Source organism: Anas platyrhynchos, chromosome 1 (genome assembly GCF_047663525.1).
Source record: "Anas platyrhynchos isolate ZD024472 breed Pekin duck chromosome 1, IASCAAS_PekinDuck_T2T, whole genome shotgun sequence".
NCBI classification, from domain to species: domain Eukaryota; kingdom Metazoa; phylum Chordata; class Aves; order Anseriformes; family Anatidae; genus Anas; species Anas platyrhynchos.
This window is the reverse complement of record NC_092587.1, coordinates 90289014-90305625: the sequence shown is the minus strand read 5'-3', so window position 1 is coordinate 90305625 and position 16612 is coordinate 90289014. Positions and strand designations below refer to the sequence as shown.

Here is a 16612-nt window from a genome sequence, read left to right as displayed (position 1 = left end):
TCCCCATGGCGCCTGGCACACAGGGAGGCTGAGACCTGGCCCTGACGTGGGCTGTGGCTGAGCCCTCCGCATCGCTCATCCCCAGGGTACAGCCACCGCATAAATAACATCGGATGGCCTTTGCTGTGAATGACCAAACCAGAAGGGAACTCAATGAAAACATTGAGAAAAACACATAAAACCACCTCGAGCGCTATGAGGCAGCCGTTACAGCAGTTTTCCATGAGTATTGCCAATGGTGCGGAGAACTATTCCAGTTCAACTCGGGGTGAGGGAGAGCATAGTTCATGATGAAATGATTATGTAGGATGTGCTGAGAGTTAGGCCAGTATGTAAAGAGAGACTTTAAGTCAGTGAATGTGATTTTAATATCATAGTTTTGGTCAATAACAAAAGCGTGTAGAGCGAACACATGTGAAATGGTGCTCGGACAGATCCCCAAAACATGGTTTCTACACAGACGTGGGTGAAAAACCACACAGGGTTAAATCAGAAAAAGGGCCACAGGCAGGAGTATTTCACTTCAAAAGAGATTAAATGTCCCTTTCAATACAGCCTACTTACAACGGGACTCCAGCACCAGGGGGATTTTCAGCCCTGTCTGCCACCAGGATATTGGGAGCAGGAAGAGCTGAGCAGGCCGTCCCTGCCCAGGAGCTGACTGCACGGCTGAAATTGGACCCTGCTATTTGCGTCATCACCAAACAATTAGTAAATGCTTCAGGTAACTCAGGCCATTCCCCAATGCTTTTGAACACGTTTGTGGCCGGATAAGGACTGTCACATCCCTGGTGTCAACACGGCAGCTTTGCGGTGAGCTCTGGCACATCAGCAGGGCTCTCTGCCTGGGAGGCTGGTAAAGTTGGCAAAGCACAGCTGTGGGTGAAGCACCCGCAGCTTGCCAATGCTCATGCTGGTCTGTAGGAATAATAGCACAGGAGTTGCTCCCAGATCCAGGCGAATTTTTGGCCCTTCAGCAATCAAAGTGGCTAAAAAGCTATGTCTTGGTGTAGGAAGAGCAGTAACATAACAAAATTGGGGCCATTGCAGAAAGTGCTCTGACATTTTCTACAGTTTTCATGATTCACCCTGTATCCAAAGGGAAACATTTCTATTACGTGTTGAAAATTGGCTGATCCACATAACATCTGCGAGATGTGTTTCCTCTCTGTCTGGCTCAGCAGCTCTCAGTGCTTCATTGCTCCATCAGTGGATAGATGCATTGATGACCACAGAAATCAGTTGTCCTCTCAAAGAAAGCTTCAGATCCCACTTTAGCCTGAAAACAGAGGCAAGTGTTTTTAAATCAGATATATAGGCAATTTTTCATCCAATTTCAAAAACAAAGAAGGAAAAGATAATATTACTGCCACTTCCACCAGTTCTTTTAAGATAGACTTTGGTAGTCCAAATCAGAATTCACCATCTCCACTAGCAACAAATACTTGTAACCTTTTTGCTGGGTCAGGTTTTGCAATAATTTTGCACTTTTCTGCAATAAGGGAACCCCCCAGCCACACACACCAAGACACATCACAGAGAGGTGTAGAAGAGCCATTTGGAAGATTTTAGGTGTCAGGTGTGGCAGTGAGTTACCACACCAGATATAGAGGTATCACCATGCATGAAGGACATGCAAGGGGCACGGGTACACAAGGCAGCCTAAGGACAGCAGCTCTCAACAGGTGGAAAGCACCAGAACTTACAAACAAGAGTTTTTCAGGAATTATTTTTTTCCTCAACAACAAACCTTCAGAAGTTCACAAGGAGACCAACTCCAGTTCATGTAAGATTTTTTCAGCCCAAACCCACAGCTTCCCATTAAAAATTATATACCGTTATCACAGCCAAAATAGCCAGAATCACTGCTATAAATGTGTGGAAGAGCTAGTCAAACACTGTTTCAAGGCTTAAATAGTCCTAACTATTAGTTTGACAGTCAGCTGAGCTCAAAGGCAAGATAATCACTGACTTTCATGGGTTTTGGATTAGGTCTCTAATAGACCTTGGCATCTGCTGCCTTGTTTACAAACAAAACCAGGAAAAAAAAATCCTCCTAAAACAACAAGACAGGCAAAGGAATACAAACACTAGAGAGCTGGAAGGGAGACCAACTACTTAGTAACACCACCATTATCCAGTAATCATGACCAGAAAAAAAATAATTGTTATTAATGTGCACATATTAATTCTAGATGCCTCGTACATGTAATCCTTAGATGTTTTCAATGGATTAAATCCACTACTTATGTAATAGTCTGGAGGTGAGTGGAGCTACACCCACCGTGGTTTGGGTTCCACCTGTTTTTAGGTAAGCCCTGACTTCCCTCTATTCTGCATATCCCTCTTCCAGGAGCCAGAATGTGAAGACAAACTGTTTGTTTTCCTTGCTTTACCATCTCTAAGCTATATTGTCATAACATTCAGATGCAATTCCAAAAGGCAGCACAACCATAGCAAATAGCCAGGATGGAAGACTGTGCCAAGCAGGCTTGATGATCCATAAGCCACACGTGCAAACATGCATTTGTTTTAACAGATAGCCAGGGTGTATTATAGGGGGGTAAAAAAAAAAGTATTTCTGTGGCATATATGAAAGTTTTAGAGACAGCAGAGGCATTTGAAGCAAATGTAAGTCCCTGTTAAGAAACACAAAACGGACATTGCATGTGTATTTTCAGACATGGATAGTTCAACTTTCATTCTGCGTATCAGAACAGGGCTTCTGCTGTTTGGATTTTACTAGTCAGGATATCCTCAATATCTTGTCTTTTTACGCAGAGTGGTGCGGTCTGGTATGCAGCAGTATGAGTACTTGGCCTCTTGAATTACCCAATGTTCCTATTGTCTATAAGGGACAAGAAGTCCCCTTTCACTCAGTTCAAGCAAATTATCAAGGGAGAAGGCGTTCTACATGCAGTCTCAAAGCTCTTGTGTACCTTTGCTGCTTGCTGTGAGCCTACAGCTAAAGTCAGTGTAGGCAAATATTTTTCCATCCAAGATTTTTTTTTTCCATTCAATGGCCATAGGCCGTTAGCAAACCACGTCAGTTTTGGGAATTAATCCCTGCCAGAAATGAAGAAGGGCATGAAATGCTGGGAAGGGGAAGGCTCTAATCAGAAGAAAATCTCTCAAAATAAAAAAATATATATATAAATAAATAAATAAAATAAAAAGGAAATGGTGAGCAACTGGCTATCTTAAACTAATCCAAATATCAGTGAAGCATTCAGTGCTTCCTCTTCCTCTAGATAAGGCTGCATACTGACACCAGAGAAACAGACCCTTAAAAATTGCTTCTTATCAATTTTATTGTCATAGTGTCTGGCCTCGAGGAAGTGATGGAAGCAAAAAAGGGAGCCAGAATTTGTTTTATAACCTATCATTTCTCGTTTCCGTTTTCCATCTGTGTCGTACACAGGGCTGAGAGGAGTCTACATCAGCAAGTGACACTGGAGTACCCCTGGAACGATGACAAGCGTTGGTTTGAAGTTAACACTTGAAGTTCCAGCAAGCTGCCCTAATGAATGAAAACAAGCAAACAAACAAAAATGTTCAGTTAAAGACTTTCCATGAACACACAGACCCTGGTCCTACTTTTATTAGGAACTTGCTGCTGCAATCCAGATGGAAAGGCAGCTGTCAACCCGGGGCAGCAGCCTCAGCCTCTCCTCGGGGCAGCACAGCCTTCAGGGCTCTTTGGGGAGCATCAGCATTTTGGGCACCCCATCTTGCTCAGCTGATGCCGCACTCCACTGGCAGACCTGGCTGCACTGCCCTTGTCTTTACTGTCTTCAATTGACTTACTCACATTAATTGACATTACTCAAGGTCTGGGTGTAGCTTGGATTCATTGTATAATAACGTTCCTTTGCCATTCCAGCTGTTATGCAGAACCCAAATATTTAACTGACTGCACATTGTTTCAGCTAAACAGTTGACAGAAGCATCCACTGCAGAGCACATATGGGGCTTATTCCTAAATCATACAAGAGTGGTTTTTTTTTGTTTGTTTGTTTTGTTTTTTTCCTCCCCTGGACGGATCCCATATGTTGTCCAGCTGCAAAACCAAACACTGAGAATCAGTCTAGTAAATGGATGTGCAGCAAGTCAACAGTGCACAAACTCCTAAGGCTAATAGGGAATTATTCCGAATAGGCAGAAATTAGTTTGATTTACACTAGGGTGAGAATTCTTATAAGTCACCACTTTGCTCTAAAGCTGGAGAATAAGGTCAAGCCATCAACTATCCTTGTTTGCAGATTCATCCAGCAACACTGATTTTGACAGTGTGGAAAGAACCTGGAACAAGATCACATCTCAGTTGCTCAAAATGTAAAAATCTCACCCTGCAAGACACAGCTCGAGATCCCATGTTCCATGATTCACCCCACCTACGAATAACATTGGCTCCATCCAAACTATTCCAGCACACCAAACAAAACCATGACGTGCAGTCAATTGGAAGAGCCAGCATTGCAACGCAGTGAAGCAGCCTGCCGTTTCACTGGTCAGCCAGCTCGTGTTTCTGACACATCTTTCTGAGGCCTCTACCTAACCCGTACATGGCAGCTTTCCCAAATTTTTCCTACAAGAGCAGAGAAGGGGAAGGCCTGCTGACCAAGCCGAAATCTGGCACCTAGGCTTTGTGCAAGAAGCAAAGCAGAGCCCTGAATTCTTACAAAGCCACACCAGGGGTGGCACAAAGCACACTGCCATACTGCTGCCTGCCATCCCCACCACCTGCGGCACCCAAACTCGACCTGTGACACCCTGAGGCACCCAAACACTTGCCCTCCATGTGCTGGCAGCATGGGCAAGAAGAGGAGCTGTGAGAGCAATGCCTTTCTCACAGCACAAGTAGGTGGGGGCTGGGGAATACCCAGGCTGGCAGCAGGAGCATCACCCACCTACCCTGAGAAGGATGAGTCACCTCTTCCTCCCTCTGTAAACAAAATATTTGAAACCCTGGTTTAGTGGTAAATTGTGACATGTTTTCTTGGTTCTCCTACTCAGGTGCTTGCTATCGGGGCCAGAACCCCACACATCATTTGTGAGGTGAAGAAGTGCCAGCGCACAGCTCATGAGCTCATCAGTGGGAAGGACCGGGTTTCTTGAAGAGCAGTTTTACAGCAAAGAGTGACTGCAATGCAAAGTTACCTTTCCTCTGCGGGCTGTGCCTCTGCGAGGTGAGTCAGAGTTTAATAGATGCCTTCGGTGACCGAGATAAGTTTGCAGGGACAGACCTGGGCTACGATCCGAGCGTGCTCTGCATCCTCAGCCAGGCTGTTTACCTCATGCAGCACAAGTCAGTGGGACTTGACAACCCATTTTGTCCCAGCAGGGCATGAAGCAAAGCCACCTGGGCTACTTGCAGCCAGGTGTTGAGATTTGGAGAGCCTGGGACCAAGATCATCCCCTCCCACACCAGGCAAGGACTCATGCCTCATGATCCCAGTGACACAGCAAAAGCCCCATATCCTGCAAGGAGCCTTTCATTTTTAACTGCGTTGTATTTAAAGCACCTCCTTTTATTGCCTCCAGTTGCATTTTACCTTGCAATATTAAACACAAAAGCAATCACCAGAAGTAGCCTGCCATTAAATTGCCATAGACCCAATTTCTGCTTTGCACAACACTAGGAAATTATAATAATACGTCACCACAATTTCTTAACAAAATGGATGATCAGTACTCGAATGAGAGATGTGGTAGGTTTGGAAACAAGCTCTCCCATTTTCTTCACCCCATGCGTGCCACGTTACAGAACTGGGTTACCGTGGATTACAAAATGTCCTCCTCTGAAGCATCATGTTTTGGTCCCCTCCAGACCCACAAGCATGGACAGTAGCCTGAAGCAACAGGTTAGTATCACAGAAATGTGTCACACTTGAAGTCACCTGAAAAAGGAAGGAAAATGCAGGTTTTCCAATTTGCTTCTTTTTGCATTGAATGTCCTTTTCACTATTCCCCTCCAGAGAAGGCACTGGGATTCTCCAGCTAGCTTTTGCTGTTAAACACGTCTCATCTGCCACACTTTTCCCTGAAGGCAGTAGACCTAACACAGAGAGAAACACTGCAAAACAGAAGAAAATGTTTGTCGGAGATCTTGTTTTACCACATAGCTCAAATGCCTGAAAATACTTGGAAAAATGCTTAATCCTTGTTTTAAAAGAAAAACCTGCAGATTACCCTTCAAAGCCAAAGAAAACTAGTGAATGTGCCTAAATTCTTCATTAAGGCCTTGAGGATTTTCCAACACACCCCATGTATTTTTAATGTAGCCTGATAGTCTGTTTTAACACATAACCTGTCAGAAGTAGGCTGAAGCTTGAGAATGTCATCTTTTATATTTAATTAAAAATTACTAATTAACGTTTCTTCCTTTTAGAGTTTGAAAGAGAAAAAGAGCTTGGAAGTGGGACATGGGAACACCCTAAACACAGAGGAGAAAAAGCAGAGCTCCAAACTGCCTTCAGATGAAGTCATTCTTCCAAGCCCCTCAGTTCACGCTAACCCTGGGTTAGCACTGGGCTGGTGAGAGCAACACTCTGTGAGAGCAGTCAGTCTCCATTTCCAAATCAGAGTGAAAAAAAAAAAAAACGAGGGGAACCAATCCAAGCCCATTTACATGGTCAGACCCATCTTAAGAAATCAACACCCAATTTTTTACATCTTCCACCAGGCCTTTCCCTGCTTCACTGCTTCTTTGGAGGACACGCTCACAATTCAATTATCCACACTTAGGGGCCCATAAAAATGAAAACAACCTTTAGTCAGCACACAAAGGCTGAGTAAAGACAAGGCCCAAGGACAAGGGCTTTGACGTGCAGAGATGCAACACCAGGCTGAGCAGCAGAGCCAGACGCTGAAGGTGCAGATTTCCCGGTTGGAGAATCCATCCCCATCAGAGCAGGAGCGAGGGCTTCGGTTGGGATTTGCCCTCTGTGTGGTGCATGCAGGGAGAAGCCCTATGAATCACAGTGTGTGCTTTCCCAAGGGTTTCTCAGGAGATTTGCAAGTCTAATCCTAATCGTAGCTTGCTCCAGCATGGCCGCTGGCAGGAGCTGCAGGCACACCACCCCCTCACGCACCACCCTCGCACCCCCCGAGCAAACGTCCCAGCTCCCGGCCATCTCTTGTCCCCAGACACTCACATCCTGCAGCTCCAACCAAACGCTCTCGTCCACCTCCACTGTCTGGGATCCAGCCCCATCTCTCACCTTCGGGAGCGTTGGATCTACCAGTTACCAGTTGCTGGATCTACCAGTTAGCACACTGCTGGAAAGCAGTAATGGCTCCTGCTCACATCTCCCTTCCCTCCCCATCAAGGCCCCAGTCAAAAAACATCTTCTTACACCAAAACCTCTCTGAAGCATCCATGATGCTTGGAAGGGTCTGAACCTCACTTCCACTCTCTTCTCAGCCAGCCAGCTTGCCCAGAGCTGCCCAGCTCCTGGGTGAGAATTCAGTGCTGTGCAAACCTAAGGACAGAAGAAAAGAGCGAGGAGCTGAGGAGCATTAGTTTGTGCTAAGAAAGGCAGGCAGCAGTGGGGTGTCAGCACAAGGGATGCAGCCTGGGCCAGCACCAGCAATGCAGGTACATGTGCACCACATCCCACGTGGACAGCCCAGCCCATACCTTCCTCTCAGAGCAGCCACAAAGCACGCTGGCTTTGCCCCCTCCCACAAAATTCTTGCTGCAGTCAAGCTTTTTCATAGAAAACCAGATTTCTCAGCAGAAGGCGGCTTGCTTTCATCGCAGCTCATAGTTTCTAAGAAATGTTTTCCAGTTTCCTGAGCAGTTCTAGGAAATTCCAAGAGCAATCACCCAGCAGCCATTTCAGCCGCCCCCCTCCTGGATGGCCAAAGCCCCCACAGAAACCACCATGGGGTCAGCAACATGGGCCTGCCCCAGGCAGAAGTCAGCACCAGCCTGTGATTACTGCCCACTCAACCGGATCTAAACAGCAGCTCATTCACCGTCAGCTTCCCAACCAGGGCAGGCAGCCCACATTAGTACCAAAATCCCCATGCAGGACTTCTGCATCCCTCACACAACCCTCCTGCTTGGTGCCAGGCATCACTCGTACGGCCAGTACCCTCCGGTCAGCCCAGCATGTTTTGGAAAGAGAAAAATAACCTGGAGCACTCACATGGCATTGAACACCTTGGACATTTGTACAACCTGCAGCTCCGTGGTTGTTTTGAAATTCATGCCCCAGCTAAGACTCACCAGCGACAGAGGAGAGGCAGGGTTTTGCTACAGCAGCACGCCTGCAGGAGGAAAGGATGCCACTGGGACCAGATGTCCAAATCTTCATCCACCAACAGCTCTCCATGGCCAGATCTGGGGAAAGGGGGAGGAAATACGGGTACAAAACACACAGAAAAATCTCCCCAATAATTTGGTCAGACTAGGAAGAGAAGAGCATACAAATCTTTTCCTCTGAAAAACCCATTGGTGTCATTTGTGGAATAAACTGCCGTCATTTAACAGTTTGCTCAGCCCTCTGGATTGTCGCTGACAATTTCATTTTTTCAGAAGAATTAGTCATGCAGTAAATTGTTACACTTGAAATGAGAACCACAATCGCCAGATTATCACTCATCTAATTAAAAGCAACCTAAGTATTTCACACGATGCAAACAGTACGGTATTCACGTGCCAAACATCAAGATACAGAGCGCTTTGGAGTTTGACGTCAGTTTTTTGCTTCAATCAACATTTGCCTTTTAGGTCAATACATTTTGATGTTTGCCATAACAGAAACTAGAAGCGACACGCTTATTCTTGCAATTATTTTGCTTAACCCTTTTGGTGTCTGGAAAAACATTTACAAGAAAAAAGGGAGAGCCAAAGAAGAGCGTGCAGTCTCTGTGCATGGCCTTTCTCTCAGTTAAATCCAGAAAAATGCTGGTGCAGTTCTGTTATCTGGAAGAATCACACTGTTCCTTGCCAGCGCTGGCACAGAGCGTGCAACAACACTGCCAGTAATATTAAATATCACTAATAGCCCACCTGAATAGCCGGGAGACAAACATTCAGTTATTAAAAGCGACGGTACAGAATTGCCTAATTAAGCCCGGTAGCTTGCTGTTTACAGTGGGCTGGTGCCAAAAGAAGAACACAATTTTACAGCTTTTATTGCTATTGTTTCAGTGTATTGAGGAAAAAAAAAAAAAAAAAACTATTTTAATCAAACGCAGGGTATTTGAACTCCACAGCCACCATTTGCTTCAGCCACAGCGAGATAAGCAGGAGAATGAGCTCTTGTGCATTCGTCTGCTCAGTTTATACAAGCAGCAAGGAAACTGTTTGCTCGTGCTCACTGCGCTCCCCTTGCCAGCAATCCCCACGCCAACGTGATTGCTCGCAAAGAAAACAGCATCTGCCTGGCAAGGGTTAGTGCAACGTGTGCTGTACGGACGGACAGATGGACGGCTTCCCCAGCCCCGCCACCCATTCTGCAGGAATGATTTTGTGTCCCAAATATCCAAGCTTTAGATGAGCTCAGGAGTACAAGAGGATGGAGGAATCAGGCCTGGAACGGGAGCACAAAATGTGCACGCACAGTCACATGCACCCTGCCAAAAAAATGCAGACACACACTCACATTAGGCTTGTGGGCAGACTCTCTCTCTCACATGTATATGTATAAATGCATACATATGTGTATGTATATATGTATATATATGTATGTGTATATATATCTTTTTATTTTTCTCTGGGCCACAAGTCTTCCCTGCAAGCCTAGAATTGCCAAAAACTCTTTTGCTGGACTCGATCCAAATGGTTGACAGGACCAGCAACTGGTTGTGTTCCAGAAATAACAGGGAAACGAGGAGCAGGCATGCTATACGTAAAGAGGGAAAGGAGAGGAGGTCGTAAAGAGAAGGGCAAGTGTATGGAGGAGGTTTCATCATCCATGGGTAAAACCCAGAGCAATGGGGGCATGGTGCCCTTGGGAGGGAATAACCAGGAGTTCCTTGGCATCTCTCTCACACCACCTGTCTCTGATCCCAAACGGGAACAAAATCCCCCTTTTCTGGCTGGGGGGCACCTCAGCAGGTGTCCGTGTCCCCAGTGCCCACCATGGGGCTCCTCAGGCGCAGCACCCACCCTGCACCACCCCAAACACAGCTCCTCAAGGCAAAGGGGAGGCATGAGGTCAGCGTGCTCTGTCACAGCATAAACATAAAGATAAAAACCAAGCAAAACTGTCTATTAGCACAGGGAAGATAAACAACCGTTTCCCCCAGTTTCCCATAACTCATTGCCTTAATGGCAGAAGATAGGCAATTAATAGCGTGGCTTCCGCCTTAAATCACATCAGGGGCTATGGTTTAAACCCACTTTAAAGAAACTAGGCCAATCATTTTATAAGGCGTGGGAATTGTTAGATCATGCTATCCCTTCTGCTTCATACAATTGCATGAAGCCTGATACTGTAGAGAGGTTTTAATGAAGGCCTTATATAGCTCTAGGTCAGCACATTTGCATTTGTGAAGATTACACTGAAAGCACAAGAAGTGAAAGAGCATGAACAAACAGCAATGTTTTCATCTTTTAAAACAACATTCCCTCCGTGGGAATATGGTACAAGACACTGGGAAACAATGGTTTCTATTTCCAGCTCTGCTGTCAGCTCGCAGGAGTCTGACCTTAAGCAAATCATTTTACTCTGGAACCTCATTTATCTGCCTCGGGTGTGTGAGGCTCATTAGTACCCTTACTAATGAGCTTCACATAATCATATGCAAAGCACAGCATTTTTGTAGATTTTGGAAGACTAAGATTTGTAAAGCCCTTTGAAATTCAAGATGATGTAGATATGTAAAGATCTCCCTCCTGCTCCCTCTCTTGCGCACACAAACATGAGCACACCATCCAGGTGATAAAGACAAATTCTGTTTCGAAAATTTCGGTTCCCAAGCACCAGCTGTGTAACTCAAAGTCCGGTTTTGAAGTTTTATTACTTCTTTGAAATAACACTGCTATAAAACACACACTCACAAAAGAAACCCAAACAGCAGCAACTTACCGGAATGGTTGGTCTTGAGAAGGCAATAAAAGCCTAAACAAACTTGAACTTTGGACTGTGTGCTTTGTTGAGTTATTGAATTTGACAGGTTAATTTATTGCTTTGATCTGATTTATACACTGGCTGTGAGCTTGCAGAGCTTCTTCTGGTGAGGTGCTACTTTTATACTTTGTGCTCTGTTGTAGTCCTAATCGCACAGAGGCAACTACCTGCCAGGAGTGCACGATTACAAATCTATCTTTTATTCAACTAATTGGTACAGGTGGATTAAAAAAAAAAAAAAAAGTTTTCATGCCTGCTACCGCAAAGCACAGAATGACTCTGTTCCCAAAAGACTGTCTTAATTTTTTGCAGTTATAACAGCTGCTCTGATAAAAGATGTTACCTCTACCTACAAATGTCATCCAGCTGATATCTTCAGAACACCACACTTGCAATAAAGCACCAGGATAAAATGTCTGACTCTTCACTGGAATTTGCAGGCTGTTTCTGTCAGCCTGCACACATCCACTAAGGGCTGGAATCCAGCAGCAATGCTCTGACCAGAGCTAACTACAGTTACTCACGCAGCATTAAAGATTAAACTTTTCCCAAAATTCAATTGAATTGCTTAATGGAAAGTGGAAACACAAATCAAGGGGACTTTTGCAGAAGGCTGCCAAAAACAGCCTTACAATAAAGCTGTAATATCTTTGCACAAAGGTTTCATTTCCCCCTCCACGCACAGGGACCATAAGCCATACCCTGCCAAGTTTTGTTCTCTTTAGCTCTGACCAAGGCTTCCCCAAGAGCCTCCAACAGAGCAGGCAGGTAAGTCTCCCCTTCACAGCCAGGTTCCCAAAACCCAGGTGTAAAACATCTCCTGTCTGCAGGCAGGGAGCTAATTCAGTCCCCAGACACCAGGGCACAACTCAAGCAATCTAAGCTACTCTTGCACAGCCAAGGGCTCTTTAGGGGACATCAACCTTTTGTGGTGGGTTTTTGGGACATGTGGCCATGTTGTCAAGTCTGCCTGGTCCCTGCCAGGTGCCTGGCCCTCACAGACAGCAATCGCTCACAGAGGCAGAGCCGAGGCAGAGCTTGTGCCTGCCTGCACGTGCAGGTGTGGAAGAGAGACACAAGCTGCTTTCACCTCTGCTTTCATCTGGGGAATATGGGCAGCCATGTGCCCACACTGCAACTGGACAGCTTTTCATGGGGGTGACTTGCTGTGGGAAAAGCAACCTGGGCAGCCCTGGGGCTCTGGTGAGCCACAGCCTCCCCACCAGAGCATCCCATGTACCCAAGAGCAAGGAGCTTTGCTAGGGGATGATTACAGCAGTGGGGAATTTGTCCCAGTTCATTGGGTGCAAGCTTTGCACATGCTAAATATTTCCTTGGATAGAGGTTCTGGGCATTAAAATTAAGGAGGAACAATATTTTGCAATGATAAAGAAATGGTCCCCTTGGCAATTGAGGTTTTGCCAGGGCAAGGAAGCAGCTGAAAGACCACCATTTTACGGAAGATGAGATCGGATTCTTATCTCTGATCAGTTTTCTACAATTTGTTTCTCCACTGGATCTAATTGCATCACTTTGCATTTATCCTTAGGTAAGGAAAAGAAAAATAGATTTAAGGTTCGATTTAAGAGAAATTAGGCAAGGCAAGGAGGTCAGAAGCTTTAATTACAACCTCATCTTGCTATCCAACTAGCATTATTCACTCCTTGCACTTGCCATAACCCCTCAGAAGCACGAGGAAAGATCTCTGTGCCTTCCTGCAGCAAGTCCAAAGCCTCAACTCCTTCTACATCCCAGAGAAGACACATGGCTCCCTCAAGATTTCACTAACTCAGGAGAAACTCCAACCATGTCCCAGATGCAGCAGCTGCACCACTTCTCCAATCAGTGTCACTTTGCTACATTAGGCCAACTCATTTCCAGCAAAACCCTCACCATGAAATTTTGGGAGAATATGATGAGCATGGTAGCCAGTTTCCTCCCCACCCTGTCTCTCATCCATGCCCATCCTGCAGTGCAGGGACTCATCTCTTATGATGGCAGGAGGTTCCCAGATGATCAGAACTCGTGAGCAGTCAGTGAAGGTGTCCGCACTGAAAATAACCTTGTAAAAAAAAAATATGAAAGTACAGAGGAAGAGTTACTGAGGCCATGCAACATCTGGCTGAGCTAAGGTGGTAGCAATTGGTGGGAATGGTCATGAGGAAGGATGAGGAAAAAACAAACATCTCAAACCAAATCCCTGGAGGAGTCGGAGCTGGGTCCATTCACACTGCTTTGTGATGCCCCCTGTCCTGAAAAAAAGAATTGCTGGTGCTTGGAACCCTGCAGATGTCAATACCAAGCTCTCCCAGATGAAAACAGAGATTTTTCTAAGTGCTTTGTCCAGAGAAACAGCCTTCATTGAAGTAAGGATTTTGTCCCTGACTGGGGGGTATTGCCCCAACATCCCTCCCCAGACCATCCCCATTCAGCATCACTAACCCCCAGCCCACACTGGCACCTGAGGGCACGCAGGCAGCTGCATGTAGATGGAGGAGGGACAGCGGTGAGGAGTCACCCAAACTCCTGCCAAGAGCAGCAGACGAGCCCGAGGGCCTGGTGCCCAAGGCAGAGGGTGCTGCTGGCTCACAGCACCTCTCAACCTTTCCCACCGGTGCAGAGTGGGGCTAGCAGAGCCCTATGCCTGGCCCTGAGCTACCCCCTGCTGCTTGTTATTTACCACTGGGGAGGTAAGTGACTATCTTCTTGTGGCTGAAGCAATGGTTGGTGTGGTAAGAAGTCAATAAAACTGTTTTAAGGCATCTTGTCCCGCCAGCCAGCTGTGCCAGCATCAGTCTCCATGATATAAACTGGACTGAAAGGGAGAGGAGATGGCAGTTCCCATTCCCTCTCCCCCTCATCCAGTGTATCAAAGCATCCTCACAGAGAGGAATGAGCCAGCATGGGGCAGGGCTGCCAGAAGCCCCCACACAGTTCGTGATTACAAAGCCAATCTCCTCGCCTGCTTCTCAAGCCAGGGCAGACGCCGGGGTGTTTCCTCCCACAGGCGCAGGCAGCCAGCAGCCCACCCACTCCTGCCTTGGGGGAACGCTTGTTCCCTGCCCCGTGCGTGAGCTGGCTCTACATGCGTTTGCATGTCTCCTGATAGCACCCGGATAGTCGCTTTTTCCAAGCCTTCACTTGGGAGACACCGGTAGCCCAGCGCAGCATTATGACAATTAGCACCACGCTCGGTCCCCAGCACGCAGACCTCTTGGCCACGTGTGACAGCCACACTTCCCCAGCAGGACAAGCAGCACACAGTCACTCATCAGCCCCAGCCATCCCTGCTCTCTTGCATCTCTGGCACCAGCACCCCAGGCAGGTGCTGCAGTGCTGGAGGTGCACAAGAGGGTTTAAGAGCAACCGTCCTCTCTCCCCTTTGCTGGGATCTCACACCAGTCTCCTCAGCACCAACTCCAAAACAAGGCTTAGCTCGCAGGGAAGCAAAGAAAAGCAACACAGAGAAGGGGAAACGGGAGAGGAACAGCACGGAGAGCCAGGCCCCGGCCTGGCACGGCAGGGCCCAGCAAGCCGAGCCATGCCGCCGAGAGCTGCCGGGCGCAGATCACCTCCCACCCGCTTCCGCAGGCACAGGCCGCAGTGCCAAGGCATCTTCCCCCACGCATACCCGTCCTGCTCCTCACCCGTCCCAGCACAGAGTATGCCAAGGCAGACGGGCTCTGGGCCTAGACCAGACGCAGGTGATAGGTTTTTTTAGCTCGGCTCACCCATCTTCTGCTCGGCTCCTCATCTACAGCTGAGGCACTGGCCTCAGCATCACAGCCTGTCCCCACCCCAAGCAGGCACACATGGGGCTGCAAAAAAGGCACCTTGCCATGCTGCTCACAAGTGTTTTTTATTAAGGGGGTTGTGGAACAATCAGCATGACCAGGTGCTTGCAGAACTGCCCTGTGAAGCCTTCTTTTCTGGTTAATCAGGGAGAAAAAGCAGGAGGCAGCCTGACACCACTGCAGCACAGAGCTCTGCAGCTGCGAGGTCAGGGAGAGCAGATGGGCAATCCCTGCCCCCTGCCACCCTTACAGCCACGGCATTACACGTACCGCATCAAAAGATGATGGTGGCTTCACAAACGGGGTATGGGGATGGCTGCAAATGATGCAATGTTTCCCTGTGCTGGCTTCCTACAAGGCGTCTCTGCTTGGAAAAAAGCTCCCAGCTGCACTGATAGACCTGGAAGACAAACTTATATTCAGGAGAACATCCCAATGTAGACTTTCCTAACGGCTTTCTGATAAGGAGAGATATCGCAGCATTTCTATATCTCATGCCATGCAACAGATGCACTTCAAAGGCACCAGGCTACATCCTGGTGACCCAAGGTGTTAGCACTTGGGAAAGAGGGAGACCAAAGGCAGGCATATAAAAACATGCAGGGAATACATTGTTCACCAAAAAAAAAAAAAAAAAAAGAACAGGAGAAAATACAATTTTCTGTGGGAGACATAGTCTCCCCACAGGAAGAAGTGGAGGTTTGTTTTAAGTGGGTTTATTTTTTGTAACATTACAAGTATTTTGTTTTAAAGGAATGGTGTTTCACCTGTAAAACCAGAGTTCATTTTATCTCCACCCACTCCTCATTAATCGACCTCAAAGAGCATTTTTACAATGAAGAGATACAATATTAGTTAAACTAATGACTTACATAAGCAGAATCATTCCCTCAATCTCACCAAACACTTGGATCAAGCAGACAGGTCCTGAGAACTGACAGCTCCAGCCAAGCTCTTGAAGGAGGAGGGCACCTCAGGGGACTCCCTGATCCCAGACTCCATCAACAGCATTGATGAAGCCACTCTGAAGATGTGACATGGCAAAGAAAACTCTTTTGAGTGCACAGAGGAAGTAGCTGGAATTTTTCACAGGCAATCACTAGGGAAAGAAATGGCAACATCCAGGCAATTGCTGGGCCCTGTGTTGAGAGGCAGGATGCAAAGCAGGCCCAAGTGGATACTGTAGATAACAGTAAAGTCCCATGTGAAGGGCATGCAGGAGTTGATCTGCAGGCTATAGCTAGCCTACAGCATGGCTGAGCCAAAAAGGACAAAGGCTGTAGGGCTACATAGGCCCTGGGACCCACACATGGGGGACAGAATCAGGTACTTGATGTTCTAGCAATGGGTTATGACCAGAGGAACTCAAAGAGGAGTTGAATAGGCTCCATCATCGAAAGATGGTGGAATAGGCTAATTCTAGGCAAATCATCAAGGTTTGGCTAATTTTAGCTTTGACCATTTCACTTTCCTCTTGTTGTCTCCCTGAGTTTCAATTTCTCTTCTCCGCAGCCAACATTTTGGCATGAGCAGACACATATAAAAAAATGCATTGATGGGGTTAAAAAGGAAAACTTGAGCCAATAGGATTTGCACAAGTGGGAAAATGGGCAAGGAAGACAATGGCTCCAAAGGTGAGGCTGGGAAAGGAAACAACTTGGGGAGCAGCAACACAGAGCATGAGAGAGAGAGCATGACTGTAAACTGAATGCACAAGGCAGAACAAGGCAG

The 16612-nt window shown here is 46.8% G+C and overlaps 1 long non-coding RNA gene across 6 annotated transcripts; it reads right to left on the bottom strand.

Annotated features, from left to right (window-relative positions):
- Positions 1-350: 350 nt before the first annotated feature.
- LOC106016635 (uncharacterized) lies at positions 351-14906 on the bottom strand. 6 transcript variants are annotated; one of them, XR_001189468.5, is made up of 6 exons: positions 14719-14855; positions 8237-8350; positions 7359-7484; positions 5779-5900; positions 3380-3520; positions 351-1279 (listed from the first exon to the last, which is right to left on the bottom strand). It is a non-coding gene; the product is annotated as an uncharacterized lncRNA (long non-coding RNA). The 6 variants fall into 6 exon arrangements; XR_011803632.1 differs by lacking the exon at positions 3380-3520; XR_001189465.5 differs by lacking the exon at positions 351-1279 and having other exon boundaries at positions 2966-3520; positions 14819-14906.
- Between the last annotated feature and the right edge of the window lie 1706 nt (positions 14907-16612).